This window comes from Balaenoptera physalus (genome assembly GCF_965194825.1).
Source record: "Balaenoptera physalus genome assembly, chromosome: 13".
NCBI lineage: Eukaryota > Metazoa > Chordata > Mammalia > Artiodactyla > Balaenopteridae > Balaenoptera > Balaenoptera physalus.
The window spans coordinates 103,775,959-103,803,295 of record NC_138892.1 but is presented as its reverse complement, the minus strand read 5'-3'; the positions used below and the strand labels follow the sequence as shown (position 1 = coordinate 103,803,295).

At 50.3% G+C, this 27,337-nt stretch overlaps 1 protein-coding gene across 3 annotated transcripts in view; it reads left to right on the top strand.

Moving 5' to 3' along the window:
- The window catches only part of KCNA6 (potassium voltage-gated channel subfamily A member 6), a 38,972-nt gene extending 19,360 nt beyond the window's left edge, over positions 1-19,612 (top strand). Inside the window, exons 2-3 of one of the 3 annotated variants that reach the window (XM_082421563.1) lie at positions 4,605-4,727; positions 18,433-19,612. The gene's annotated coding sequence lies outside the window, so the exon portion shown is untranslated. Of the gene's footprint in view, positions 1-582; positions 2,362-4,604; positions 4,728-18,432 lie in introns of those variants that run through there. The other 2 variants (XM_082421569.1, XM_082421570.1) reach the window with 2 other exon arrangements.
- The last annotated feature ends 7,725 nt before the right edge of the window (positions 19,613-27,337 follow it).

Here is a 27,337-nt window from a genome sequence, read left to right as displayed (position 1 = left end):
GTCTCTGCATCTGTATCTCTGTTGAGATCATTTTGTGTTTCATTAAAAAAAACCCTCCATGTTATGTCTCTAATTTTCTCATGCAATTATTTTTTTAATAAATTTATTTATTTATTTTTGGCTGCATCGGGTCTTTGTTGCTGCCCATGGGCTTTCTCTAGTTGCGGCGAGTGGGGGCTACTCTTTGTTGCGGTGTGCGGGCTTCTCATTGCGGTGGTTTCTCTTGTTGCTGAGCACGGGCTGTACAGCGCAGGCTCAGTAGTTGTGACCCACGGGCTCTAGAGCGCAGGCTCAGTAGTTGTGATGCATGGGCTTAGTTGCTCCGCGGCATGTGGGATCTTCCCGGACCAGGGCTCGAACCCGTGTCCCCTGCATTGGCAGGCGGATTCTTAACCACTGCGCCACCAGGGAAGTCCCTCTCATGCAATTATTATATAACCATCACATAGGTGCACCATCATTTAGGTAACCTATCCCTTACCGTGGGACATTCAGGTTGTTTTCTAACTTTTTGTTCTAAATGATGCTACAGTGAACATTTTCCCTATAGATAAGTGTTCGCATTTATGACTGTCTCCTTAGGTTGTGTTCCTACAAGGGTCAAGCGGCACGAATAAATGGAGCAGATTATTTTCTTGGCCTCAGCTTCCTCACCTATCATAAAAGAACAACAGAAACAACGATACTTAAGAGCAGCAGACACTTCCCCAGTGTAGTGTGTGCAGCCGCATTTCTATGAGCTTCGCGTGTGCTGACTCAGTCGCTCTCCGGCAGCGCTGTGAGCATCCCCAGCCCAGGGGAGCCACTGGTCCAGGATCGCACGGCTAGAAAGTGGGGGGGGAGGATTGCACCCCAGGCAGTCTGGCTCCAGCATCCTTGCTCTCAACCGTGATGCTAATACTGCCCCCGTGAGATGGGGAACGATCCCCAGGGCGCCATTGGTCCTAAGGTCACCTGCATCACGTGATTCTACACCAGCCACGTCCCCAAGTAGCACGGTTGCCGGGTGTGAGTCCCCCGCTACTTGAATCCTCTTCACCCCTGCATTTGTGTGCATTTGTGTGTGTGTGTGTGTGTGTGCGCGCGCACGCGCTTGTATGACCTTAGGAATGGAACAGAGCCATCAGAGAGAGTGTGGAGCAGAAAAGCCTGGACATCTATCGACAAAACAATAAAACCCTGCTAATGGGTGTTATTATTACGGAGAACTCATCATGGTGTCCTCCTTTCCTTAAGGTTCTCAGCCTCTATGGCTGGGACATTTGTCACGTTATAATTGGGCTGTCATCCCAGTGGAGCAGGCATGGGATGGGATGTGCTGTCTAGCACGACCCTGTCCCAGAAACACGTCTGTACACATGCCTCGAGGAGGGCACGTCCCCTCCCAGAGCAGCTCCGCCCACGCTGTCTAGAGCAGCGTGATACCCGCGGGTGTGATTATTCATCCTGCAGGGAAGGAGGGAATCGACAGACTTATCATAGAATGAGGGTCCAGGCGGCCTTATTGCGTGTTCAATACAGAGATTGCCTGTCCTTCCGGAAATTCTGATGCAGGAGATCTGGGAGAAGCCGAGGATCAGCCTCTCTAATACGTGTGCACTACGTGATGATCTTCAGGAAGCCTGGGGAGGTCTTAGGTGGTGGATCTCCACCTTGCCAGGGCTTCAGAATCACCTGAGAAGCTTTTTAAAAAGTATCACTTCCTGCCCCCTCTGCTGTCTTAACCCCTTCCTGCTCCAGCCCAGTTTGAATCATTGATCTAGGATGGGGTCTAGGAGCAACCTTTTTTACAAAGCTTCTCAAGAGATCGTAGGGTGCAGCCACAGTGGGGGACCGCTAGTCTAAGAGGTTCTGGCGATAATGATTTACACCTTCATATTTAAGTGCCCTTGACATTTTACAAAGCTCATTCACAACTGAATTTCACAACAGTCCACTAAGGTCAGTAGATCGGGCATTTTTATAACTTTCCGTGGCCCACAGAGGTTTACTGAGTTGGCCAAGGTTGCACAGCTTCTCCCTCAGTCACAGTGGAGGTTCCCTGCCCAGCCCAGGCCAGTCCTGCCAGGCCCTTTGGGAAAGGGCAGCCTCCCCTCCCCGAGGATCTTCCAGGAGAGAATCATCTCAGGCTCCACCAGCTGCCTCTCTAGCGTGGAGGCTCTTTCTTTTCATTCTCATCTGAATCCCTTCTACCGCAGCCCCTCTTCCTCCTCAGAAAGCCTCCTCATGAAATGTGCCAACACATCTTGTTCGCAAGCTCCACCCCACGTAACAGATAATGGCCCCGAGGGACACAGGGGTCTGACCCCCAGCCCCAGACCTAGCCCTTCACGGCTGATCCTCTGCATTAGCGCTTGGCAGGAGTGAGCAGAGCCACCTCCAGCACAGCAGCTGCCCAGCGTCCCCCCCTTCGCTTCTCCCTAGCTGTCACCTCCCATCCCAGTTCCCTCTTCACCCCTAGAGCTTCTCTCCTGCACCCACTTCCTTCCCATCCCGCCCCCAGAACAGCCTTCAGGCCCACCTGAGTCCTTCCTGTGGGCCCCTGCCGTGGTGGGTCTCCTCTCTGGACATCCGGGTTGGACTGGCGCTTAACAAGGTGGGCCAGGGAGAGGAAGACAGAAGCAGGTACCTGCACGCGCCTGCTGCCATCCTCCGCCCAGCACACCAGCTATTGGCTCAAACTCTCCCCCGACTCAAAGCAACGACCTCTGTTTCTCGTTCTCCTTCCTCTCCTTGTTCAAACCTTTTCCCTCGTGCAGGCTGTACCCTGGACCGGCTCCCAGGGACTGCAGGCTCTCTGTGTCAGAATCCTGCCTCCTCGGTCCCTGGGATGCGGGGAGGGGGGTGGGGCAGGCAGGAGGCGGGGTTTGGCTTCTGGGCGCTGCAGGCTGCAGTGCTGCACCGGAGGAGGAGGTGCAGGTGCAGGTCCCCTCCTTCCTTTCACCTGCCCCGCAGCCTTGTGACACGTGACACCACCACCTGGCAGACGCCCTCGGAGTGCCCTTCTTTCTCTCTCCCCCGCCTGCCCACCGCAGGTTAATTGCTTTGGAGGGTTGGTGTGGAGGGTCAATTAATGTCCTCACGACTTTTGATCCCCAAAGACCAACTTTCAGGAAAGGCGTGTCCTCTGCTCTCAAGGCCGGGCCCCCGCTCTGCCCTGCTGCTCTTATACAACAACTCTGTGCAGCTTTTTCTACCAGGAGAGAGGAGAGAGGATTTGGAAAGAGGGAGGTGTATGACGGGCTCTCCTTTCCCAAAACGAAGCAAAGGTGTAGTTTCCCAGAGCCTGGAATGTCTGGCTTGGTGAATCTTTACCGTTCTGGTTGGGTGTCATCAGAGAGAATGGTTATTAGTGGGTCCAAGGGCCCCTCACTGTTACCCCCCTGAGCCTCTTTCCAGGAAGCCGTGAGTTGAGACAGAAGGCCCTAGTTTGGTCTGGGCTAGTCTCTCGGTGGAAGAGATGGAAAACCTCCCAGCCATGAGAGCTGGAAGGGGTCTGATCCATCATCCAGCTTCCCTTTCTCATTTTTTTTTTAAACATCTTTATTGGAGTATAATTGCTTTACAATGGTGTGTTAGTTTCTGCTGTATAACAAAGTGAATCAGCTATACATATACATATATCCCCATATCTCCTCCCTCTTGCGTCTCCCTCCCACCCTCCCTATCCCACCCCTTAGGTGGTCACAGAGCACGGAGCTGATCTCCCTGTGCTATGCGGCTGCTTCCCACTAGCTGTCTATTTTACGTTTGGTAGTGTATATATGTCCACGCCACTCTCTCACTTCATCCCAGCTTCCCCTTCCCCCTCCCCGTGTCCTCAAGTCCATTCTCTACATCTGCGTCTTTATTCCTGTCCTGCCCCTAGGTTCTTCAGAACCATTTTTTGTTTTTTTTTTAGATTCCATATATATGTGTTAGCATACGGTATTTGTTTTTCTCTTTCTGACTTACTTCACTCTGCATGACAGACTCTAGGTCCATCTACCGCACTACAAATAACTCAATTTCGTTTCTTTCTATGGCTGAGTAATATTCCATTGTATATATATGCCACATCTTCTTTATCCATTCCTCTGCCGATGGACACTTAGGTTGCTTCCATGTCCTGGCTATTGTAAATAGAGCTGCAATGAATATTGTGGTACATGACTGTTTTTGAATTATGTTTTTTCCAGGGTATATGCCCAGTAGTGGGATTGCTGGGTCATATGGTAATTCTATTTTTAGTTTTTTAAGGAACCTCCATACTGTTCTCCATAGTGGCTGTATCAATTTACATTCCCACCGACAGTGCAGGAGGGTTCCCTTTTCTCCACACCCTCTCCAGCATTTATTGTTTGTACATTTTTTGATGATGGCCATTCTGACTGGTGTGAGGTGACACCTCATTGTAGTTTTGATTTGCATTTCTCTAATGATTAGTGACAGTGAGCATCCTTTCATGTGTTTGTTGGCTCTCTGTATATCCTCTTTGGAGAAATGTCTATTGAGGTCCAGAGATATTACTTGATTAGCCCAAGGCCACATGGCTTTGGTGGCTACTTTGTAACAGAGCTGGGTCTGAAGTCTAAAGTGTTAACTCACTTTCTCTCTTACCTAAGACACAATGCCTCTACAACGAATCTCCTCTGAAAGCGTGCGGTAGCTCCGGCTCTGAGGAGTCATAGTCGCCTGGCGCCGTGTGAGGGCTTCGTGGGGAGAGCACGGATGCAGCCTCAGACCTGGTAGGTTCAAATCCTGCCTCTCCTACTCACTAGCGTTGAGGTCTCGGGCATGTTTCTTTCTCTCTTGGGGCCTGGTGTTCCCCAGCTATAACATGGGGATCATTGCACTTATTTTATAGAACTACCGTGAGGGTTTTCTAATGGAGATAAGATATATTTAGCACATAATCATTGCTCAATAAAAGAAAGAAGTGTCCTTGGGCAAAATAAATAATACTTGCCCTCTTCCCCTGGGTTCTAATTCTGAAGCTGGTTTGGTTTGGGGATTGTTTAGTGCCTTCATGCTTGCAGTTGGGAGCAGAGAACGGGGGAGGGGTGGCCTTCTTTTTGTCTCCTCTCCAGGCCCCGAGGGGGATGGCCCTGCAAAGAGCTGGGTGTCACCCTGCAGCCTGTGGTCATGCCTCTCAGGCCCAGGCAGCCCAGACATAGAGGGAGATGAGACAGACCTTGGCAACTCAAAAGAAGCAGGGACTTCTCTTACTTTCTCTCTAGGCTTGTGAAATCCATTCAGCCTACAATCCAACCTTTGTTAAAGGCCTAACTCTGTGACCCCGCCCCAGGCTGGCAGTAAGCCCCCCGGGTAAGAGGAAGTAAAGGGCACAGGGATGAACAGGTAGATAGACATTCTTCAGGCCCGGTCACTTCTGAGGTCATGGGCATTGGCTGGATGACCCCTGAAACTCTTGTGCCAGGTCTGCCTTGTGACCTCATAGAATGAACCTTTCCTGGCCCTGCATTGAGAAAGCTATTCTTTTGTTGTGTGTCCTTCATGCCCTAAAGCACCACATCTGAGCTCAATTCCTGGTCATTCACCTCTTCCCACAACAGATCCCTAGGGAACATCCATCTTTCCAGGGTCAGATAGGATCCTGCTTCTCTCTACCTCCCTTCATATCCCCATCTCTCTAAACCCCAAACCTCCTTCAAGGACCACCTCGCACTTACCCTACTTCCTTCATGAAGCCTTCACAGGGACAGGTCCACTCACTGTGTCCTTAGTGGAGGTGACCTTGTATTGCTATGCACATCTTCATGTTCAAATCCCTTCTACAAAAGCACAGGCTATCAGCCCCTCACCTCAAAGAGCCTCGTTGAAAAGTATGTCTTAAGTTCAACTGGCCTATAATTTCATTGAGGGCAGGGGCCTTGTCTCGTCTTTTCCTCACAACACTATATCAGGGAGCGATTGGCTGCATATAACAGCGGCATTTAAAAGCAAAAATGCAAAGAACATTTATCATCTCATAGAACTTGGAGTTTTGAGGAGGGAGGGCTATTGCTCTGTAACTAACTTCAAAACTTAGGGGTTGAAACATTAGCTACTATTTTTAGCTCCTAATTCAGCAGATCAGCAGGTTAGGCTGGGCTCAGCGAGGCAGCTCTTCCGGTCCCGCCTGACCTGTGCTCCTCCTGCCGCTGTGGTCAGCTCTGCTTCACCAGGTGGCTCTGCTTTGGGGGATTGGCTGACTGTTGGCCAGGGAGCCTGAGCTCTCTGTGCCTGTCTTTTCCATCCCTCTAGCGGGTGGTCTGGACTTTTTCTCATGGTGGACGCAGGGGCCCAAGAGCAAGAGTGGGAGCATCAAGGCTTCTTGAGATCAAGGTTCGGACTTGGGGCATTACTTCTGCTGCGTACTATTGGTTATTGGCTTGGCCAAAAAGTTCGTTTGGGTTTTTCCGTAAGATGTTAACAAATCACTAGGCCAGCCCAGACTCAAGAAATGGGAAAATAGACTCTGCCCTGTGGTGGGAGGAGCTTCAATATCACATTGTAAAGGGCAGGGCAGGAAGTTTGAACCTCTTTTGCAATCAGCCCCCCGCGGCCATGGTGCAGGGCTCAGGGGGTCCTGCTCTCTGAGGCTCACGTGGCTCCCCCTCACCTCGTGTTCACAGAAGCCTGCAGCAGTTCCAGACATCACATCTTCACACCACCAGGTCCAAAGGCAAGAAGGGAAGAACCTTCCTAAGAATGAGGAAACCTTCCCACCAGCCTCTCTTAGCTGTGGTTCGGACACATGCCCAGACCAATCTTGGCAGAGGTGGGTAAGAGTGCCATGACTGATTCAGGCTCAGCCAGAGTCACCTGTAGGGCCGGACAGGGACCCAACCTCTTTGGAGCATTTGGCTTTTAGAAACTCGAACAAAATGGAGATTCTGGGGGCAAAGATGCAGGGCAGGGGATGGCAGCGGGGCTGGGAATCAGTAGGGTGTGGCGGAAGCACCTTATTCGGTGTCTTGTACCCACTTATTCTTTTTAATAAGCCTACATGAGCCAGGCCCTGGAGAATCAAAGGTGAGCAGAACTCTAATCTCTTGAGGAAGGAGGTCACAGCACATGGCAGACACAAGTAGACGGCGTGCTAAGTGGGGCAGGTAGTGGGGCAGGCTGTACATGAGGGCCCAGATCCTGCCTGCTGGCCCCTCTCATCACCCCTGAGCTTTGACTGCGGGAGTGACAGGCAGAGACCAATGCAGGAGTCAAGGGACAACTTTACCAGCATCAGAGCAGCCCCCAGATCCTGCAGCTCAGGGCTCTGGGGTAAAAGGCTGAGTTGAAAGACACAGCTGGGATTGGAGGCAAAGGGGGGTTTCCTATTCCTTCCTACCTTGGAAGCAAAATCTGTGAACAGCTTTCCTAAGAGTGACTTGCAGGAGGGGGAGAGAACAAGACTCTCTCAGTCCACTTTCCCAGCTGGTTTCATGGAGATTGGAATCAGGAATTTAGCCTTCCTTGGAGGCAGGTGCTCCAAGAAGAGTGGAGGAAGAGTGAGGAGTTCTCCTGGTGGCTGGAGGGAGTCAGGAGAGGTTTCCCAGAGAAGTCAATGCATCAGCCGGGCCTTGCAGGATGAGTAGGAGTTTTCAGGATTGAAAAGAAAATTCTTAATAGAAGGAACGGCTTGAGCAAAGGCAAGGGGACCCAAGAAAAGGAGGATGTGTTCAAGGAACTGGGAGCTTGGGACACGTGGGGTGGGGCAAAGGGCGCAGGGGAGGCTGGAGAAAGAGGTTGGACTCAGGTGGTAAAAAGCCATGAAGCTGTTAGGAGTTCGATTCATTCTGACGCCCGTGGGAGCAGCAAGAGTTGTCAATCAGAGACAGGAGCTGCGCAGATGCTGTTTTGGAATGATCCCAAATGCTGGCTGAAGTGAGGACAGGAGTGGGGACCCTGGCATAGCACGTCGTGGCGAGAGGTGTTAGGAGTGGTCCACCATAGTCAGGAGGGATGTTTCATCACTGACACTGTTACTCATGGCTGGCACCTGTTTTTGGCCAGTTTTATTATTGTGGACGATGCAATCCTTCATTGCCTGTGTGGGGACAGACCTCTCTCAATGCACTGCCCCTGATGTGCTCCTGAGGGAAGGCTCCTGTAGGAAACCAAGTAGAAGAGATTTGGGTCACGTACTGAGCATCTGCTGGGAGCTTTGGATGGATGGGCTGAGTGTGGGCTCTGCGGTTTGGAGGTGGATTTGAAAAGAGCCGTCGTGTTTGGGACGCTGCTGCACCAGGCTGCAGAAACTGTCTGCCTCTAAGAGTTTCTTGAAAGTGGAAGAGGCCCACGTGCTCTTGGAGGATGTGGAGAGAAGGTGGGGTGGGGCTAGGTGTCACCATCCTGCTGAGCTCAGGGGCATGGGTCTCACAAACACCATCTCTTCTGGCCACGTTGGCTCCGCTTGACCCTCAGGGAGCCAGAGATGCCTTCCCTCAGGCTGCTGGGAGCAGGTGGGAAGGAACAGCGTCTCTTTTGTTCCTGGAACTTCCTCCATAAAATAGTCAGGGCTGCCAGGAAGTCATCAAGGGGAGCCGTCTGACAAGTAGAGTTATTCAGAAGGGAAAGCTTTGCCTGCCCGTCTGCATCCCTCCAGGCTGCTCCAGGGGTCCATCTCCCACCTTTGCTGCCCTGCGGAGCTCTCGCATCACAACATCCACACACTTTGCTGCCGTGCGGAGCTCTCGCATCACAACGTCCACACACCAGAGGCTACCGGTATTCTCGTGAGTGCTCTCGGTGGAGAGCAGAACCTGGGGACGGCAAGAGCGCTTCCCTTGACCTCTGATCGCTTTGCAGCCTAAATGAAATGAGATTCAATGGTCCAGGTGACTCGGTTGCCTCTGGAAAGTGGGAAGCTTTATCTGTCTGCCATTGGCCTGCCTGACTTTGAGCAGTCTCACCTATGTGTTGTACCTCGGTTTCTTGGGAGGGATGTTGGGTTACTGTGAGAAATAACAAACAAGGTGAATTGCATATTGAATGTCATCTCACGGGTAAATGCGCATGAACCATTTTATTATATTCTCATGTAAGTATAAGAAACAGAAATGATTTGTTGGAAATCTGGTGATAGCTCATGTCCAGCTTAGACAGCGTAAGACAGTGTGCTTATAAAGTGGAGAATTTGCAGTTATCCAGCCAGTTTCACCAATGGAGTCAGCTTAGATGAATGCTCTGGAGGTTGCATGAGGCTGATGGGCATTTGACACCACTCAAGTGAGCCCCAAACATGCTCTCAGATCTTGATAGTTTCTGGGAAGTTAGAGGAAAATGGTAGCACCGAGGAGACTTCCTCTACCCACTTTAAATGAGGCTCTATTTGTGAGCTTTTCCTATGCTTGGCTTCAACCAGAGCAATCTGTGGGAAGTTAGACTTTCTGGGGGTTATTTTAGCTCAACTAGTAGTGAACCCAAGCCCAACAAAAGAGTTCTGTCTGTGATGTGAGACCAAAATTCAGAACTCTAAGTCTAGACCAGAAGGTAGTGTGGCGCAGTGGCGGAATGTAGGGTTGGTGTCTTGGTATCCCGGTTCTATCCATCCAGCTGTGTGATTTGGGGTAATTATTTAACCTCGTGGAGCCTCAGATTCCTTATTTGTGAAATAGAGAAAATAATGTCTATCTCAAAGGATGGGTAGGCTTATTCATGAGATAATGTATTTAAAATATCTTGAACACAGGAAGTGATGAATAAAGTATAGTTATTATTTTAATTAGGCTATAGAACTTAGGTGTTGGTGGTTCTATAATTAAATGGGGCCAGTTAGCTTTCTTTTGGTTACAAGAGACTAAAACGCTGGCTCAAAGCAATTTAATCAAAAAGGGAAACCTATTAACTCATAAAACTTCATTTAAAATTGGGCTTCCTTTAGCAGGATACCATACAACAGACCGAAGCATGGAAGGTTGTAGGGGTCGAATGACTCTTTAGTAGTCATTTAGCAAATGAATTTTACCAAATTTAGCAAATGAAATTTACCAGATTTAGCAAATGGAAGTACAGGATGCCCAGATAATTTAATGAATAGCTCTAACTGCTGAATTTTTGTAATGTATTGAAAAAAGCTGAATATGAGACATTTAGGCTGTCCTGAGAAGGCCAATACAGGAAGCAAGACAAAATCATTAAGTATAGGACATGTCTTAAATATACAGGATGCCTAGCAACCCTCCTCTTGTTTAGGGTATTTCCACCCATGAAATTCTACCCATACCTATAAGTAGTGTTTTTAGCTAGTGCTATTAGACTCAGTTAATTTAATTCCTATATCAATTAAATTAACCAGAGCCTGTGCTGGAAAATTCAAGATAAGTCTAAGATCCATAGTATGTTACTTGACAATAATAGAATTCTTTAAAAAAATTGGGCTTCAAGTCCAGTATGATCCAGGAGGTAAAATGTTTTCATCCCTTTTAATGTAATTCTGCTGTCCATGTTGCCTGTGGATGGTGGTAAGATGGCTAGTAGCTCCAGACGTATCCTCCCAGGTTCTAGCCCAATAAACAGTCTTTTATTGACCTGGCAAAATCCATGATCTGATTTTCATTGGTCAGAATTCCACCTCATCCTCTTATCTGGGCAGATTATTAGGCCAGGGGAATGGTATGCTCTGACTGGACATATCTGGGTCACATGTACAGCCTCAGAGCCAGTGCTGGAGTCACTTTCACCCAAAGCCTACGGGCTGAGTGTGGAGTGTGGAGATTGCTTTTCCAGAGGAGAGCTGGTTCTCTGAAAGAAGAGACAGCATAGGTGTTGGGTAACCAAAAATACAGCAGCCTCCCTCCCCAAACAAACAAACAAACAAAACAGCAAGTATCTATTACATCCAGGGTCTTCTTTGCCGCCCTTTAGCAAGAGAAAAATATCATAGCTTAGGTAAATCAACACCAAACTAGGACAAGGAACATGTCCCTGACTTTAGGTGAGGAATTCCTAAATCCACACATGGGCTTGCCACTTCAGATTTTAAGATTATCAAAGAATGCTTTTGCATAATTCTTTTTCTTAAGTTACTGGTTCTTCCGCCCCCCCCCCACCCAGATTATTAAGATAATGCAGTTGATTCTTGAACGACATGGGTTTGAACTGAATGGGTCCACTTTTACACAGAGTTTTTTCAGGAAATGCACATTACAGCACACAATCCAAGGCTGGATGAATCCGAGGATATGGAGGCGTGACTCAGATTTTCGACTGTGCGGAGGGTCAGCACCCTAGATCCCTGAGTTGTTCGAAGTTCAACTGTATATGAATAAAGGTGTATAGAGCAAAATAAAAGTCACCAATAATCCCACAACCCAGAGATAATTCCTTTCATCTTGGTATAGTTATTCCAGATGATCTGTGAGTGTGTATTTGTATGTGTCTTATACGTATAAAATACTTTAAAAAATGAAATCAAACATAAACTTACTTTATTACCTTTAAAAATGCAATAATATATTCTGGAAATCTTTTCATCTTAAAATGTAGATTTTAGAAATCGCAATTTTAGGGCTGCACACATTTAAACAAAAATACCATTGCTATTTAACCACTCTTCTATTAATTGCTTTTCATGATTATAAGCAACACATATCCTTACCTGTACATGTTTATCTATTTGCTGATGATTTCTTGTGAATAAATTCCCAGAAGTGGAATTTTTGTGCTAACAATTATGTATACCTTAAAGATTCTGACATTTTGTGTTACTAAAATGCCCTTCAGAAAATTGTACCTGTACTGGGTAGGTTGCCAGATAAAATACAGGATGCCCAGTTAATTCGAATTTAAGATAAACAGTGAATTTTTTTTAGTATAAGAATGTCCCAAATATTGCAGAATCATTTGAAATTCAAATTTAACTGTGGGTCTTGGGAGCCCCAGTCTCGGGTCTGGCCACCTTAGTGCACCAACAGCCGTTTCCTCCGAAGTCTGGCCATCTCTGGGGATACTACCATCTAGTGGGGTTGGACCCTGCTCTTTTCCTACTCTGATCTCTGACTTTTTTTTTTTTTTTTCCTGGGTGTAAGGGAGGAATCTCTACTTCTCATATTGTATCAGTCTGCTAAGGCTACCATAACGCAGTGTCACCGATTGGGTGGCTTAAACAAGTAATTAAATTATTAAATTTATTTTCTCATAGCTCTGGAGGCTGGAAGTCCAAGATCAAGGTGCCAGCACATTCAGTTTCTGGGGAGAGCTCTCTTCCTATTTTTGAGTACCGCCGCCTTCTCACCTTCTGGCTGTGTCCTCACATCACCCTTTCTCGGCACACACGGAGAGACAGCGAGCTCCAGTGTCTCTTGTGTATGGACACCAATCCCACAGGGCCGGGCCCTACTCCTCACACCTCATTTAAGCTTGGTTACTTCCTTAGAGGCCCCGTCTCCAAAGATAGCTGCTCTTGGGGTGGGGGGCTCGGGCTTCACCATATGAATTTTGGTGGGACGCAAACATTCCATTCATAACATGTATCTTTAAAGGTGCTTTCCTATTGCTTTCCAAGACTCTAAAGGAGTTCAGGTTTTCGAAAAACAACACAGGCAACCTCTGCTTATGAATGAGGTAGTAAAATGTGTCCGTTGAACTCAAAAGCTTCCGGAAGAACTCAATTGAAAGATTTATAACCTTCATAAATTGAATATTTATTTATCAAAGCCATGGATCCTCTAAATAATCTTTTCGGCACACAAAAGCACCTTGTGGGAACATAAAGAGTGCACATTGACATTTATACACATGTATATATGCATAGAAAAAAGACCGGAGGTATGTTAATCACAATAATAGTCACAGCTACCAATTACTAAACATTGTGCTGTACCAAAATATTACCGTAAATCGTCACACTGTAAGATAGCTTCAATTATTATTTCCATTTATCAGATGAGGCCACCGCATAAGTAACTGGGCTAAAGCCGGTTCGGTGCGACTCCAAAGGCAAAGAGTGTGTACGTTTTAGAATCAGAAAGATTATTTCCACCTTGAAAAATTATAGTGGATTGTCAATGGATAGAAATGAAAAGACAAACAGAAGAAATCGCCAGCTCTGTGTGAGAGTATTTATGTCACCAACCAGCTCTGAATGTTCTAGTTGGGAAGAGTGGCTGTTAACTTGATGGGCATTAAGTGGTATCTTGTGTAGTTTGCACTTTGTTGCTAATTATAATGTCCACATGCTCTTTTTTTTAACTTTTTATTTTATATTGGAGTATAGTTGAATAACAATGTTGTGATAGTTTCAGGTGTACAGCAAAGTGATTCAGTTTTACATTTTCCCATTTAGGTTGTTACATAATATTGAGCAGAGGTCCTTGTGCTGTATAGTAGGTCCTTGTTGGTTATCCATTTTAAATATAGCAGTGTGTACGTGTCAATCCCAAACTCCCTATCGATCCCTCCCTCCGACCCTTCCACCCCTGGTAACCATAAGTTCGCTCTCTAAGTCTGTGAGTCTGTTTCTGTTTTGTAAATAAGTTCATTTGTATCATTTCTTTTTAGATTCTGCATATAAGCAATACACGATAGTTTTCTTTCTCTGTCTGACTTACTTTACTCAATATGACAATCTCCAGGTCCATCCATGTTGCTGCAAATGGCATTATTTCATTCTTTTTCATGGCTGAGTAATATTCCACTGTATATATGTTCCACATCTTCTTTATCCATTCCTCTGTCGACGGGCATTTAGGTTGCTTCCATGTCTTGGCCGCACGCTGTTAAAGATAATGGCGAACCCTAAGACTTGGGAGAGACCGACAGTCTCCCTGTGGGTGTCTGGAGCCTGATGTAGCCCTCACCTTGCTGCATGCCGCCTCTCCATCTCTCAGGGGTTGCACAGGGTTTGGTGACGTACCCCAGAGGAGCAGCAACTTCGATCAAGCTCAAGGTTTCAAGGGATGCCAAATTCCACATCACTCACAGGAATGCCAGAAAGGTTGGGAAACAGCTGTTGAGTCTAGACCAGCCAGTGTAGACACGAGACAAGACCAGCCAGTGTAGACATGAGATTGAGATGCTCAGTGGTTCACACTGGATCCAGCAAGAGGCAGGATCGTCCAGATCCTGGTCCTCACCTTCCCCTGCACGTGGGGCATGGCGCAAACTCTGGGAAGTGCAGCCCATTTGAAGATGTGACTCCCCCAATAGCAATTGCCAAGACTGATTTTGGGGGCAAAGGAAAGGGTGTTTTAAAAATATACACATGAGGATTCTCAAATTTCATTGTTCAATTGTAATATATTGCAGATGTAAAAACTTTAAGACGCCCTCTGACTATTTTAGCTTGTGTCTGAAGGGGAGTTAATTTAAAGGAGACAACCTGGCAGTCTTATTCTTTAGAAGGAACTTTAAAGAATGTTTGTTTTATCATACGATTCTGAATAAGTAGGGAAAAATGGATGAATTCAAACTTGCTTTACTCAGCAAAGGGTTAAATTAATACCGGATTACTAGGTAGTCCTTAATTGCACAGGAAGTATAAACAAGTGGTGCTCAAAATTAGGTGTTCAAATTTAGATCCCCCGATGCCCTATCTTATGTTGGATTTGTTACTTTGTGCATTAGCTGACAAATGGTCGTTCTCATGGTGGCCCTGTCAGCCGGCCCATGTCACCATCTTTTCTGTATAGTTATGCATGTGCAATAATTTAGCTACTTTGTTGCATTTTTTTGCCCTTGTTTTATAAAAATGAGGGGAACACAGAGAAATTGACAGCACCAAGCAAAGATGTTAGCAGAGCTGAGAGGAGATAAAAATCGTTAGGTTTGCCGAAAGTACTGACTCTTTAGCTTCAATCAGTTGTTCACTGGGATTCAACCAATTGAATGTGTGTTGAATTATGAAGGAAGGTAACATATTGAAGGATCATATGTGAAGTGCTGGAAATAGATATGGATGTTATATCTACAAGGCAAAGCATAAGGAAAGATTTCATCATACCTTAGTGCTCCAGCATAGAAAACCCATACAACATACAATCTTTTGCAGATTTTATATAAATACACATTTCCAGAAATTATATGTGAAGATGGGAACCACAGGTTTATAGAGAAGTGAGTGGCAGGGCTTTATAGAAAAGCGTGCTGAACTTCCCTGGTGGCGCAGTGGTTAAGAATCCGCCTGCCAATGCAGGGGACACGGGTTCAAGCCCTGGTCTGGGAAAATCCCACATGCCGTGGAGCAACTAAACCCATGTGCCACAACTACTGAGCCTGTGCTGTAGAGCCCACGAGCCACAGCTACTGAGCCCACATGCCACAACTACTGTAGCCCGCACGCCTAGAGCCCGTGCTCCACAACAAGAGAAGCCACCGCAATGAGAAGCCCGCGCACCGCAACGAAGAGTAGCCCCCGCTCGCCGCAACTAGAGAAAGCTCGCGCGCAGCAATGAAGACCCAACACAGCCAAGATTTAAAATATAAATAACTAAATAAATTTATTTTAAAATAAAGCATGCAGTCTCCAAGTCCTAAGAGTTTTAGGGCAGAGGTGAGGCAGATTAATAAATGTTATTCAAACCCAAGCAATACATATTGGCTGTTGCAGTAGTAAAAGGTAGTGTTTTAACAAATTATCGATAAATATTTATTGAGCTCCTATTGTGTGCTAGGCAATGGCGATAGAATGATAAATGGAACAAATGATTTCCTCCTTTAACAGAACTGATGACGACGACGACGATGGTGATGTGGTGTGTGTGTTCGTGCTGATGTTCATCCAGTAAACCCCAGTATAAAACTGCAACTGTGACAAGCGTTACAAAGTACAGACATTCACATACCAGTTCTATAAGAGCCTGAAATGGGAGGATTTGACTTAATGATATTTGAATTATATGAAGAAGGTTAGATAGGCAAAGGTTCCAGACACGTCACTCCAGGCAGAGTGAACAGTATGTCCAAAGGCCCTGTGGTGGGATTAACGTGATGAGTACAAGAGACGGGGTTGCCAAGGGAACAAAGGAAAGGGCACGCATGGAGCAAGGCAGTCTCACCACAAGGCACTGGGTTGGATGGATGCAGGTGGACCTGTTACAAAACTTTTGCCAACATCCAGGTGAAAGATGGCACTAGAGTGATAGTGGTGGAGATAGAAAGAAGTGATTGGATTTGACAGCGGTGGAGGAGGTGGGAGCTTCCGGCCTTGGGGATGGATTGGAGGAGGTGGGTTAGAGAGAGAGATGTGGACGAGGGGAAGGAGATGACGTCTAGGATTAATATCACAAAAAATAGGAACTCTAGCCCTCACTTCTTTGGCATTGGAATGAAATATGATTAGGGGTGGGGGAGGTGAAAAACAGTATATTTAGGAATCATTTTAAGTTTTGTTAAAGTCATACATGCCCATGATTTGAAAAGCCCAATAATACTGTAAGGCTTCTAAGGAAACTCAGCAGGCCCTGCTTCTCTCCTCACCGTGAATTCAAGTCCTTAGATAAGGCAACTGCTTTCAATTATTTGAACAGTTAGTTTCCGGTATTTTCCTTCATTTTTCTCTGTAAATGCTTAAGTTGCTATTTCTTGAATTTTTTTTTCATTTACCAAATATTTATAAAGTGCCTACTTTGTGCCAGTCACTGAGCACGGGAATATTAGGGAGCAAATCGTGGGTACACGTCGTGAACAAAATCTGCTCTCACAGAGCTCTCACTCCAGTGGGGAGGATGAGTAAACACTGAAATAAAACATCGCTGTCAGCCTCTCATTGTATAGAGGCAGTGCTCTATAGGGATGGTTATACGTAATACGCAGAAGAATAAGCACCCGTGGGAGTGATGCGGGCCACGCTGGGAAGAAACGCAGTGTTCGCTAAGGGAGCGGGGGCAGGGATGACCCGCCTGAGAAATGGCATCTGAGCAACGACCCAAAGGATGGGAAGGAGAGCCCCGTGGATGTGTGGGGAGGTGGCATTCCAGGCCAAGCAACAGCAAGTGCAAAGGCCCTGAGGTGGGAGGACAGAGGGTGTAACTGAGAACCAGAACAGCAGAGGGGCCCTTGCTGCTGGAGCACAGTGAGTGGGGGAGGGTGATGGGGATGAGGTTAGCTTGGTAGGGTGGGGATGCACGATGGGTAGGGCCTCATGGGCTGCTGTAACGACCTTGACTTCTACTCGGTGTGATGGAACAGCACCTCTTGTCTTGATAGGAAACTGTTTGCCCACTTTCTGACATAATTTTTGGTTAAGTCAGTGTTCAGTGTTTACACATTATCACTATCAAATATTATTTTCTGCATTGTCAACATCATTTTCTTGGATTCCACATGTAGGTGATGTTACATGATACTTGTCTTTCTCTGTCTGACTTACTTCACTCAGTATGATAATCTCTAGGTCCATCCACGTTGCTGCAAATGACATTATTTCATTCTTTTTCATGGCTGAGTAGTATTCCATTGTATCTATGTACCACATCTTCTTTATCCATTCATCTCTTGATGGACACTTAGGTTGCTTCCATGTCTTGGCTCTTAGTGCAGCAATGAACATGGGGGCACATGTGTCCTTTCAAATTAGATAAACTTCCCCTCTTTTGACTGAGTGGCAGAGGGATAAGTGTTTGGCTTTGTGGAGGTGGGGTGGAGACCTGGAAGAGCATGTCCAAGGCAACCCTGGCCTGTTCTTGAAGGGCTTTGTGGGGGTTACAGCAACACGCCTTCACACCCGGCGGCTGAGTTGGGGCTTGGCTTTCTCAGCCCGGGGCACGGTAGAGGCAGACCTTGAACACAGGACACTGGGCCCCAAATCTCACGTACTTTCCAGTAGAAAACACTGACGTCTGATATCACGTGGGACTGACTGTAAGGGCAGCAGGAAATCAGGGAAGAGAGAGCTCAGTCGTGTTGGTGCGGCCAGAGGGGCTCACGGCGGCGCTGAGGCTCGGCTGGGCTGGGAGGGATGGGGGACGGAGGAAAGTGGGAGGGGGAGGCAGGAGGTTCCAGTGGGTGGTGGAGGGGAGAGCCAGGCTATAGCAAGGACTCTTTCACGGAGGAAGCATATGCCTGATGGATCTGAGGGTCAAGATGGGCCCTGGGACCCAGCAGGACAGTGCAGGTGTCAGAGAGAAGGGAGCGCAGCTAGTAAGTTGTATGAAGCGTCACCTTCCTGGGCCTGGAAGTTGAGAGGATTGCTTGGACTTAATTTTGGGGGACTGAGAGGCCATTAAAGGTGGGGTGTTAATGACCACGGTATACAAAGGCAGCTTCTGCGGGAGCCGTTCAGGGCTCAGCAGTTGCTGATGGGTTGCAGGGACCCTTGGAGGGCCTGTGGGGTGGCAGGTACGGTTTGGGTAAGCCAGAGAGGCCAGGAATGGGGCCAGGCGGGGGACCACCGTGCAAAGGAGCCAAGGAAAGAGGCTGGCCGTCTATCCCAGGTCTCTTGCAGCCACTCCTCATGCAGCCCAACCTCCCACCACTAACTCATCTCCTTTTCTTCTGATTCATCCTTGGCAGGAAGGAAGGGAAGAGGCTGGCACAGAGGTCCAGGCCAGGAGACCTACACCTCCACTTCTGATAGTGGCTGGACAAAGAGGGTCCGGACCCTCAACTTCTCCAGAAGATGAGACCCCCTCCGGTGGCCTCCCACGGGCCATGACCAGGCTGGAAAAAGCTGGGACCAGACCCACCGGCATTTAAAGATGGGGCCCAGGATATTGGGGTGAAGCTGGGGCGGGGAGGTGAGAGCTGGTGGTGTGGATTAAGGAGACCAGGTGTGGAGAGGGCAGGGGTCGAACGATGAGGGCAAGTGCGCGGCTGTGCTGGAGGCCCGTCTAGGAAAAGGGTGGCCACGGAGGGCTACCAGTAAACCCACGCGCAGTCTCGGAGGCCGTGTGCTTCGCTGTGTGGAAACATCAACAGCTAAGCTAAGCAGACACGTCATGTTAAGTCGTGACAAAGGCAGCTATCCAAGGTGCCAGGGCACCCAGCCAGCGTCCCAGGTGCCACCCGCAGATGGCATCAGAAATGACGTTTGATTACCCTCTGCCGTGACCCCACCCTGGACAGGGGACGTCTTCCAAGGGGGCAGGATGTGTCACCCACGGTTGAGGAGTGGCCTGCCTCTCCTATAGACCTGCCTGCGGGCAGACGTCAAGGCCAGACGATGCCACGCGCAGGGTGTCCCAGGACAGCGGAGGCTTCTTTCTAGTGTGTAACCCACTCTGCCTCTGTCCTGTCCCCAGGGGAAGGAGAGCAGGTTCTACTTCCGGGAAGTCCCTCCTCCTCGCCTCCGTCCCTCCCTCCCTCCAGCCTCCTTCCAAGGTGCTCTGGAAGGGGACATTCCCACTAGTGGCCACTCATCCAAATATCTTTTCCTCTCGGTGACAAAACACATGAGGCTGATTTTCTTGCCTTGAATTTACTTTCCTAATTAGGTGTTGTTGAGGTTACCGTTTGCTTTAATGCCCGGACCCTCCCAGGTCTGTGTGCTGGGCAGGGGGGCTTCGTCACCAAACTGCAGAAGCCCCAGCCGCGGGGACCATATCCTCAGCCAAGTGCCCACCCGATGTCTAGCAAAGCACCGGACGTGGACTTGTCACTCACAAAGTGGCCGGTGAATGAGTGAGTGAGGATGTGATTGAATGAACGTTGGCTCTGGTTAATATATGCCGTTAACACACTCGCGTACAAGTCATCAGGTGCTTACACGTTGTTTCCTATAAGTGAGGGTGGCAGTCAAGCGTCGCTGCATCACACACACACACTCTTCTCTCCCAGGCTTCTCCTCTTACCGAAGAAGCCTCACAACTCTGACATCTCCTGTGAAGGTCTGTGTCCCAAGCTGTGTCTGTGATCTCTTTGCTTCTTCATTCAACAAGTGTTCGTTGAATGCCTGCTGTGGGCCAAGGGACAAAACCAAGGACTCAGGCTCTTATGAAGCTTAGCTTCTGCTGGAGGAGATAGGCAATCGATAGAATAAGTAACTAAAATACACTCTATGCTAGGTGAGTACAAACTCCACCAAGGGACATCCAGAAAGGGGGCCGTGAAATACAGCAGGGGGTAGGGGAGTGTGGGGACCAGATTAAAGTAGGGGAGACAGGGGAAGGCTGACCTAGAAGGGAATGTCTGAGTAAAGAGCAGAGGGGGTCAAGGAGTGAGGGTGCCGTTCTAGGTGGAGGAACAGCAAGTGCAAAGGCCCTGAGGTGGGAGCCTCGCCGGCGTGTTCTAGGAACAGCAAGGGGGCCGGTGCGGCTGGAGGGCAGTGAGTCAGCAGGACGCGAGGTCAGGGTTACCTGGGTACTGAGGGTGGGCTCTGTCCAGCCAGGGCCTTAGAGGCCCTGAAAGGTCTGTGCTCGTACGTGGAGTTGGAAAGGAAGCCATTCCTGCAGGGTTCTGAGCGGGGAAGGGACATGTCTGGACTTCAATTCTAACAGAATTTCCAGTTGGGAAGAGGGTGGGATAATCCCCGTGAGAGCGGCTGGTGGGCGGACCAGGCTGTCCGTGGTGAGGTTGGTGAGAAGTGGACAGAGTCTGCATAATTTTGAAAAGAGAGCCAACGGGAGGAATTGGGGGTGGGGTTAAGAGAAAGAGCGAAGGCGAGGATGACTCCCAGCTTGCGGGGGAGAAAGGGGAGACCCGGGGGCCGGACCACCCTCTGTGGCTGTGCTGGAGACCCAGCGACCCGCTCCCGGAAGCTGGCCTGCGGTGACCTCACCCACCAGACTCTGCCCCCAGGCACAGCTTGGCTCTGCCTCCCAGCCCCACTTCCTTCTCTCCAGGAGGCCGGGGGGGTGGGTGGAAGCAGGTTGGGTGGTGGGTGGGTAGTGTCAGCTGCTGCCGTCCCCGCCGTCTGTCTCCCTGACCGCACGTCCAGGACGGGCTGCATCTGCTTTTCCAATGATTTATTCTGAGTCTCGTGCACCTGGGAAGGTTGGGGGCCTGGCTGGCCTTGGCCTTGGCAGGCAAGGTATTGTCACCTCCCGGGCAGCCACGCCAGAGTGGGACGCAGGAGACCAGAATCACCTGAGGCCGAGACAATGGGGGAGGAAAAGCCAGGGTGCGTGGGGCGCTCCAGTAGGAGAACCCGGAATCGGTCTGGGAGAAGAGGAAACATCAGTGGGAGGCTGAGGACATCTCTCTCCTGGCTCCTGGAGGGGCCCACGGAGGCCTTGTCCAGAGTGGATGGATGGACGGCAGGAGACCTGATGTCACAGGCCGCCCTCAGACTGTCCTGCCCTCTGCCATCGGTCTGCCTTTGGGAGGCACCGTTCCAGGAGTGACTCTTGTCTTTGTTTGGAGGTGAGGTAGCAGAAAACTGATTCACCAGGCCACTCGTGGGCGCCATGGGCTGGTGTCAGAGAACGTGGCTCCCTGAGCTCAGTTGCGCTGGCTCGTGGCCGTGGAGCCCCCTGGGCCGCCCGAGGGGAGGTCTCAGGGCCACCCTCCAGCTCACGTGTGAGCAGCTGCAACACGGCGGAGCGGCGGGAGCTGTGGGCCGAGAGTCTGGAGGCCCGGGGCCCAGTCCCGGCTCTGCCACTAAACTCACCGTCTGATGCACGTCGACACTTTGCATGTCTTTATCCCCTGGTCCTCCACCTCACCTGAGAAATGAAGAATTGGACCCAGTGATCGCCATTGTCTCTTCTCACTTGTATAGACTTTAACTCCATCACTTGGATAACTGAGGGCAAATTGGTTTCCTGGCCCCTGATGGAAAACGAGAGCCCTCTCCTCTTGCCTGGGGGGATCTGTAATGATTCAATTCTTTTCAGGCGTCTCTACCTGCAGGCAGGCAGTTATAATACCCAGGTGACTCGGGCTGTCACTCTTCTTGTATCTAGGCAAGAATGGCTTGTTGGTGGCTCGCCAAGGACACAGGGTTGTTCTGATCATACGAGCGAATACGTAAGTAGGTCCTGGCTGTCGTCAGCATGTGTGTGTGTTAGTGACAGTCACTGTCGTGACTATTACGGGCTGGGCCACGTAGACATCTTTTCCTGCTAAGGAGGAGGAATTCCTCCATCTCGTTTCCTCAGGGCTCCAAGTGCAAACTTACAGCCTTGAGTGACCCCTTGGCACGGAGCCCTTGGCTCTGTGGGCCGCAGAAGGCATCCTCTGTCTCTCAGCTCAGCCTCAGAATACGACGCCGGCGGCGGGCAGTGGGAGAGGTGAGAGGAGAGGTGAGACGAGGTGCGTCAGACGGTCGCCGTGCTCTTCGTGGCAGTGCTTGGGGACTGTCAGGCTCCCTCCAGGGGTAGGTGGTATGAGCCATGCTGTGTGTCTCCTCCTGGGTGAGCAGTAGACTGTGGGCTCATTTGAGACTCAGAGCATCTCAGGGATGGGAGGTCACGTGGGAGGTCACAAGACCCAGAGAAGTGAAGGGGCTTTGTCCACAGTGAGGCAGTGAGTGGCTGGAAGAGGTGTCCTGGGTAGGAGGGTAGCGCTCGGAGCCCTTGGGCTTGTTGCTGATGCTGAGGCCTGCAGCCAGAGATCGCCAGTGCTTTTCCCCAAAACAAGACAAAACAACTTCCTCCAAAATCTATAAGAATCTGGGCCACGCTCCTCAGCTCCATCCCTTCCCGCAGGTACCTGCTCCCTTTATGGTTCCCCAGCCACCTGCCATTGCCGGCGGCGCCACTAGAGGGAGCCACCACGGCTCCTGTTTCTCCCACAGGTGGGCTGGGAAACGCTGGGGCTGTCCCGGGAGCCGGGCACGTCCTGGTGGGAAGGGCTCTTCATCAGCCCTCGGTCACTCCACGGGGTCCCTGCGTGTCCAGCCACACGTGATGTGTGAGTCCGTTCAGGGCTGAGAGTCTGCTGGGGTCTCTACCCAGCAGTCCTGATGTAGCTGGACGTCCAGTGAATGGGGGGTGACCTGCCCCTTGTCCATCCGTGCAGGAGCCCCAGGAGGTGCTGCTCAGAGATCTGGGGCAGATGTGGGGGGAGCCGAGGCTTCAAAGGCCCCCGGATCCCTGGCCCAAGAAGCCCAGTGGGCAACTTGAGGGGGGCCCCTGCCAGGGGGTATCCCCAACCTCTTGAAAGATGCAACAGAGCAGCGGGAAGCAGCAGGAAACTGCCCTGGAAACTGCACTCAGAGGCCTGATATCCAGGGACTTTTGCCCAAGTTGCTGTCAGCGGTGGGAAATTATGCACAGGGGCCAGGGGATGATGTGGCAAAGAGATCAGGTGTCTTTTGGAAAAGTGATTTTCCAGTTCAAATACCACTCGGTCACAGAGATTTTCTGGAATCCCACCAGGCTAAGAGTCAGGCTGAGTTATCCTGAACTCCTACCTGCTATTGGCCTTGGGGTCAGGAGGGGACAGATGGGTAGTGACCTTGTGCATAACCTTTTGTTCTCCAGGGGGAGTCTTCCCCTCTGGGCCTCAGAGGTTTCCTCCTCTGTCAAGCAGGGGGTTTATTTATATTTGGATGCTCTCCAAGGCCCCTCCTGCAAGGAGGAGTGGTCTGTTCGGTTTGTCCTCCTGCACTGTGGCTCATCTGTCACCAACCCTCTGCTTTCCGCAGTTTGAAGCATGTGGAAAGTCGTTGCCCCTCCCCACATAAGCAGCTTTTAAAAATACCAGTAAAAATAAGATGAGATTGACCTCTTAGGACCAGTCAACTCATCAAAATGATTCTGAGCCCTCTGTGCTGAAGTGTCAACAGTAATTGATCATTTCCCAGCAGTAGGCTGGGAAAGCTCAAAAGCAGGGTTAAAGTTTACATTTTCTATGTCAGCAATCACTTGCCTGCTGTCTGGCTTCATTTTTGGTCCTGCTGACTTCTGATGGGCTGGGGCCAGCTCGTCGGGGCTCTGTGATGTTGCCTCACATCTTGGTGGCAGGGGTCCTCATTACTCTGAATTTCCAGGCACAGCTTAGTCTCTCAAAGATGCTTCGGTGACTAAAACTCCATTCCAAACCTGGTTTTGGTGGAAAAGAAAGTCGATGACGATGGGAGGGGTTGGAGGGGTTTCCTGAGAGGCAAAGAGAAGGGTTTCCTTCCAATCAATACATTATTCCAGTCAATACATTATTGATTGCAATAACGAAGATGTGTTTTTCAGTTTTGTTTTTGTCTAGTGCCTTAATAGTCAAGAAAGGCTGTGGACATTAATGGGAGCAGGATACCGGGGCATGCATGGTCCAGGGCAGGACTTCTCATCCTTCATTGTGGAGCCAGATCACCTGGAGACCTTGTTAAAATGCAGATTCCTGGGCTCCAACCCCCGGGGATACTGATTCAGTAGGTCTGAGAAGGAGCCCAGGCACGTGCATTTCTATCAAGCTCCGGGTAATACCGAGGCTGCAGGTCAGGACACTAGGCTGTGGGTGGCACTAGCGTAGGGCACAATGACGTGACATCTACACCCAGGGCGGTGAGCCCTGTGCAGATACGAACCAGGGATTGTCGAGCTCACAGGGAACATGGGGAACAGTTCACTGCAGTGGATGCGAACACAGCTAAATCTCCAAGGAAACAGACGGTCCCCCCCTCCCACTGTTATTCACAAGGCTGTGGTGGTGACTAAACTCTTGGCTAATTACCACGCTGGCGGGAAGAATCCCAGGTTAGTGCTCTGAGCTTCTGGCCACTTCTGGCCACCAGGTGGGGCAGGGTGATTTCTTCCCAGGCCCGAGGGGCTGGAAGAGGAAAAGTACTGAGGAGATGGTAGCAGAGCCTTTCAGAAAACGCTGCAATCTCCGAGTGCACCAACACCATCCAGAACTAGGGTTTGGCGGGGAAGGGGTGCTGTCGGTTTTTCAAGTTGTTTGCTTTTCCTCCTGTTGTCCCAAAGTGCATCCTCGTTCACCCCCTTGTGCAGTAGGTGACTGTGGCTTGAGATGAAAGGGAGATCGCTCTCCCTGTACTGAAGACGGAGCAAGAGGAGGAGGGAGAGTAGGAGCTTGTGTGAGGTGCCAGTGAGCAGCGCTGGGCTGGCTGGACCAGCATGTTTCCTGCCCAGGTGGGTTGGGGGGCTGCTGGTCTGCCCCGAGGTCTCTGCCGACCCCAAGGTCATGGTCCTGATCAGGCTGTGCTCTTGGGGTGGGGAAGGTGAAGCAGTTTTTTAGGGAGAAAAAGTCAGGCAATCCTCGGACTAAGATGAAATGACCCAGAGGGTATTAGTTGCCCTGCGCTTGCAAAGAAGCAGGGTCCGGGAGTTATCGAGCGCCCCCTTTGTGCACTGTTTGCCAGTCTCATCTGGGCATGTACAACTGAGCATCACACAGGCAGCCAAGCCGACACAGTGCCTGCTGGCCAGGCGCTGGTCCCCCAGCATTCCCAGAGTACCCTGCCTCTTCCTCCTTCACGAAGCCTCTTCCCAGCATGCATGAGCTTTGGAAATACCTTCATCTCCCCAAATTATTTGGGAGCGATTTACATTTCAGCCTCCGAGACTCCCCTTTTCCCTTTCTTGGCGTGAAAACACCTAGTAGTTTTGGAGAAAAGGTATGGGTCCAGAAAACAGTGGTACATGGGTGGGCTGGGTGTGTATTTTGAGCCCTCATTCATTGGAGGTGTCTGTGCGTGTGAGTGTGCCCTTGGTGTGCAGGCGGGGGTAGAGCCTCCAGGGCAAAGTACGGTAACAAAACATCAGCTGTTAACACTTGATTTGGGAACATGGTGCGTATTTGCTGGAAGCACCCACACCTCTCCTAGGGGGTCTTCCCGCTCGCCCCCAGCAGTCCTCTGCTTAGCTTGTTACATTTGTTCATCCCTGTGACCAACACATGCAGATCACTTGTTCAGAGAGAACCCCGGTTACAACTAAATGGAGGGACCAGAAGCCTCTCGTCTCACGCTGTGGCCTGAAATTTTCTCCAGCTCACTGTGATAGCATTTCGGCCGGAGCAGACGAGCAGACTTCTTCTTTTACAGATATAAACAAAGAGGTGTGTGTGTGTGTTTAGATGGCAAGCGCCCACCTCAACCCACCCCTTAAAGCATCTTTAAGAGTGAGCAGAGCTGCACCCGCACACTGTCCCCTCACTCCTTAGACAGCTCTCTTTGCTGTCAGCCATCCAGACGATCTTAAGCGAAAGACCATGGGGGTTCCCCTTCCCCTGCGCTGACGTCTGGGTATAAACTCTGACTTTCCTAGAGACAGTTTCCCACAGGGCTTCTTTGTCCCTTGTTGACTGCAGAGGATGTTGCTTTACAAGGCGGAGCATCGGCGTCACCCCTACTGCAGCTGTTCGGATGGCAGGAACCCTCAGCCTCGGATCCTAAGGCGACCCATAGCTGCCCCTGAACGTGCGTCTTTGGGGACGCTGCAGGCCCTTCCCCCAGGTCCCCTCTGCCACCTGCCCGGCTCCACTGGGGCTCCCTGCTGCTGCCTCCAGTTCAGCCTGGCCGCTGGGACCAAGAACGGGTCCAACGGCCAGCAGTCAGGGAGCGGTGAGCGACATTCTCTGAAGACTGGGTTTCTGATGGCTGTCCTTGAAGGCCCCCAACCCCCCTCCCCTCGCTCTGTGCCGTCCCCAGTGCTGTAACCGACCCGGAACATCAGAGGCAGGAAACTCACTGCTCCAGTTGAATTTTGCTGCAGTTTCTTTTTTTTTTTTTCCTCCCTTAGATGCTGAGAGCTATTTTTAGCCACAGATTTTTTTTTTTTTTTTTTTGCAGGGGATCCACAGTCTATTTTTAAAGCCCTTACGGAGGCCATATCATCCAGTGACCCCCAAGGGGATTTTGGAGTTAGGTGGGAGAGGCCAGGGCAGCGGGTGGTGGGGGAACTTCCTGAAGATGAGAGGGTTGCCCTAGGGAGGCCTGGCAGAGGCTGGACCCCAGCCGGGGGCGGGGGGTGCCGTCCACGCAGACCCACCCTGCTCTTCCCCCCAGTCGCTCAGCTTCAGGGACAGGGCAGCGGGCTCTGGCAGCCCAGCAGCTGCGATAACATTGCCTCCAAATGTGGCCGCTGGTTTAATTTACTGCATTTTCCTCTCCTTTCCCTGAATTTCTACACGCACGTCTCTCCCCATCGCCCCCTTCCATGGTCCCACCTGGTAGAAGTGAGCTGGGCTGTGGAAGGCTTTGGACAATGGGTCGGGCAGGAAGCCGGCCCTGGGTGAGGAGGGGGACCAGGGGTGGCCCAGACGGTGGCCGTGGGTGGGGAAGCAGCTGGGCAAGGATCTGGTGGCCTCAGGCTCCACAGGAGGGGCAGGAGGAGGAGGAACCGAGCACCCAGGGCAGGGCGGCTTCTAGGAAAGCCCAGGTTCTGTTCACAGCCGCCTGGACAGAGGCGTTAACGGGGCAGGGGTGCGGTGGCGTCTGGAAGACCCTGCCCTCCCGTGCCCATTCCCGGCACTTAACCTCTCCTGCCGAGGCCTGTGGGACTGGATGGAACAGGTGAGGAGAGGAGCCGGGGCGGAAAATTCCAGACAGAGCTGGTGAAAGTGCTCCCCAGCTGGACCC